Source organism: Octodon degus, unplaced genomic scaffold (assembly GCF_000260255.1).
Source record: "Octodon degus isolate 3935 unplaced genomic scaffold, OctDeg1.0 scaffold00014, whole genome shotgun sequence".
Classification (NCBI taxonomy): domain Eukaryota; kingdom Metazoa; phylum Chordata; class Mammalia; order Rodentia; family Octodontidae; genus Octodon; species Octodon degus.
Genome location: NW_004524590.1, coordinates 25953236 through 25956902, shown reverse-complemented (window position 1 = coordinate 25956902; position 3667 = coordinate 25953236). Strand labels below are relative to the sequence as shown.

The 3667-nt window shown below is 36.6% G+C and overlaps 1 pseudogene; it reads right to left on the bottom strand.

The window, feature by feature from the left end:
• Window positions 1-3334, bottom strand: part of LOC101574186 — a 137873-nt pseudogene extending 134539 nt beyond the window's left edge.
• Window positions 3335-3667: the final 333 nt, after the last annotated feature.

Sequence of the window (3667 nt, the reverse complement as noted above, 5' to 3'; positions counted from 1 at the left end):
CTCTCTCTCTCTCTCTCTCTCTCTCTCTCTCTCTCTCTCTCTCTCTGCAGTGCCAGGCATCAACCTCAGGACCTTGCAGTTGCTAGGCAAGTATTTATTCCCCTGAGCTATCTCCCTTTACTTTTTGACTGTCTGGCTGAGGTGCTGAGATACAACTATAAAAGTGTTGCTTTTCAATAACTATATTAAAAGGTCTACCTCTTAGTACCAAACATAAGGGCAGATGGTTAGGTCACCTCTGCCAACTCCATATTAATATTGATGCTTTCAAAATATTGAAATACATCAGCTTTTGGTAAAATTGAAGTTATCCATAAGACACAGTTTACAAATGTGGAGGTAGAATATACTATGGTTCTTTGGCTTGCTTTTCAGTGCTTATTTATCTGTCACATGACATCAAAATTGGTTACATCCATTCTGCATAGAGCTGGGCTTCGGGCCTCACTGAGTGACTGTTCACAGTACTAGCAGGACACCCCTCATGCATGCATGGCTCACATGGGGAATTCCAAAGTCTCTACCTCCGCAAGCTGGTGATTATGGAGGCACCTACTTACTTTACTAAGAACACAAACAGAAATTTGTGAAATCATATTTTATTCCTTTAAAAAAAAAACAAAACACAAGATGCAATGGCAGTTTTGCAGAAAGAATTCACAGTAAAACCTGAAGTGCTTTATCTAGCCAGAACACGGGGTAAAGCAAGTGTTTGGAGTGATAGTTGAGTTACTATGTAATAGAATAGAATAATTTTAATGGAACTAGACTGAGGAAGCAGCTTCATATAAAAATTTTTATCATTGATACAAACATAACCTGTTTTTCAAGAAGAGATATTAAAGATAGGTCAATGACTATGTCAAACTTACTAGGCCTGTATTTTGGCTTAATAAAAGACATCTTTAAGTTTAAATGCAGTTCTTACATTTCAATAAATTCTCATCTCTGAATTATATTTTACTTACAATAAAGCTGTCAAGAAACCATGACATTATCTAGAATATGACCCTTATCATGCCTTTAAAAAGTTCAGGTGTGAGGCTGGGGAGAGAGCTCTGCTGCGTGAATGCCTGCCCAGCAAGCGCAGGAACCTGAGTTTGATCCCGAGCACCACATACCCTGCTGACCGCAGAAACCAGTGTGGTGCTGGACACCTATAATCCCAGTACTGAGGAGGCTGAGACAGGAAGATCACTATACATCTGAACTTCAAAGACAGACCCTGTACCAAATAAAAGAAATAAACCTTTAAAAAATGTTGGTTTTGATGTAAATCTTGTAATATAGTATTTAAGATTTAAACTAAGTGTTGCCACTTTCAATATCACCTAAATATAATATCCTGATCCAACATTGATAATTAGGCTGACATTGAAAATGGATTCACAGTTAATCTTTTCAAATGACTGGCATGTAACCCTTTGCTGCGTAGTTTTGTTTTTTTTTTTTTTTTCTGATTATTTAGGAAATGCGATAAGGTAACAAAAGGCTACGCCGGTACACTTACATTTTCTCACACTAATATGCATGACAGCATGGACAATAGAATCTTTTCAATAACGGATTACCTAATTGACCCTCTACATTCTAATTTTTAAAGAATTAGACACAAAATAAGTATGTTTAATGTGCATTTCAAAAGTGTGTTCCTGCTTCACTTGGAAAAATAAAACCGCCTTGCTGCTAAGTGCCATCTAGTGGGAGGCCGGCTCGCTAGCAGCATTGTGGTGTGTCCTGAGCCTCTTTTTTCACTGGATCGGGCTCTTTCAGACTTCTGCCTCTTCTGCAAATTAAAAATGAACATAAGAAGCACATGTTTTGAATCCAGTTAGGACAACCAGGGAGCCATGGGCTGGGTTTCTTTCCCCAAAAAGAAACCAAACCTGTTTCAAAAAATGTCCAAAAAACTGATGAAATAATTTTGTTTTAAAGGAGGGGAAATTTTTTGAGAGATGGTAATAGCAATGTCATTTATTATGATTTCAAAAATTTAAATATATTTTAATCACACTTCATATGCAAATGCATATATAAATCTATGTGTATCTACTTATCACATACATTTCTATCAGTCAATCAGAGAGAGAGGCAGATAGATAAATACAAATGGATATAGTTTGTTGCTCTAAACTACATAAAACAATACACAATATACTAACCATGGTTACTCTCCTAAAAAATAAAAATAAAAAAGTATAAAAAAATAATAAAAATAAACTACATAAAGACCATGAAGAAGTAGCCAATACATGTCAGTGAGAATCTCCATTGTCATGCTGCATTGCAGTCTTAAAAGCTCTTTTCCAAGTTATTGCAGGATTCTATTTATTTCTTAAGGAAAAGGAAGAAAACACACATGATGAGCCTGAAATTTCAGTCATGACCGCTCAAGTGGAAACTGTCAAAGACTACCAGTGTCGGGTCAAAAGGACACGCGAGAAAGAAGTGGCTCTCGGAAAATGTTAGTTTCAAAACCAGGTAAATGCCACTTACTGGAATCCATGACATATGTTAAATAAATCATCAATGATTATTCAAAGCCCACTGAACTGATTGGCGCCCTTCAGAGATAACATACACTTAATAAAGAAACAAGTATTTATCAGGTCTTTTCCTTCCAAACTTTGCCACAGAGTGAGGAAAGTATAGATGGGGGAAGAAATCTTTATACAGCGTTGGGCCAACTAATATATTAAAAAATTAAGGATCAAACAGAAAGGTAGGTAAGAGGAGAGAGTGTGATAGATATTTCTGCAAATGCTAAGGGGATGTAGAGATGGAAGGAGGAGAGAGGAGAGAAAGGAAAGTAAGAAAAACTAACATGTGCTATGTACACTTACCAAGCCCTCCAGATAAATAGAATTATGATGTACTCTAATATGTACTAACATCTTAAAATTAAGTTAATGAAGAAATAAAATTACAAATAAATGAAAAAAAATTGTAGACCTGGATTAGCACCATTTTGTGGCTCTTGTAAAATGAACGGATCATTGAGCCTCCACAGCTGCTAACTATAGAGTAAGAAGGATATGTGATCTTTCCTCCGACCAGAAAATCCCCTGCATGTAAGTCTTGGTAATACTGCCCAAACCATGTCTGCTGAGACTTCTTGATGCAATTCGCCAAACTCAGGACAGGAGAACCGTGGGGAGACAGCAGGCAGCGTTCAACTAACATCATAGATGTGGAAGGCTAAACGAGAGAGGCTAGGAGTGCCTATTGGGAGGTTGCTAAAAGTCAGGGTCCCGATCGCTTGTTGGGGTGGACAAAATTTGTGACTGAGGAAGGGACCAGCCAGAGGCTTCAGAAGTGATGGAAAAAGCCCCATTGCTAAACCGGTTATGGCGAGCAGAGTGTTTGTATCATAATAATTCATAAGTGTGCATATTTCCTGTGTTACTTTTCTGTATCTGAACCTTATTTTGCAGTAAAAGGGTCAATACTTTAAAAATAAAATCTATACTATTTACATACAAAGTATTTAAAATATCAGTTAAATCTAGTACTTTAGCAGATTGTTTCAGTAGTTTCAATTCACTTTAAAGAGATTTTAAAATTGTGTTTCTTAAATATGCATAGAAAAGCTAGGAAAAACATGTCAGCAATGTAACGAAAATTAAAATCATTCTAAGCACATGGTCCAACTTGCTCTTCCTAATCA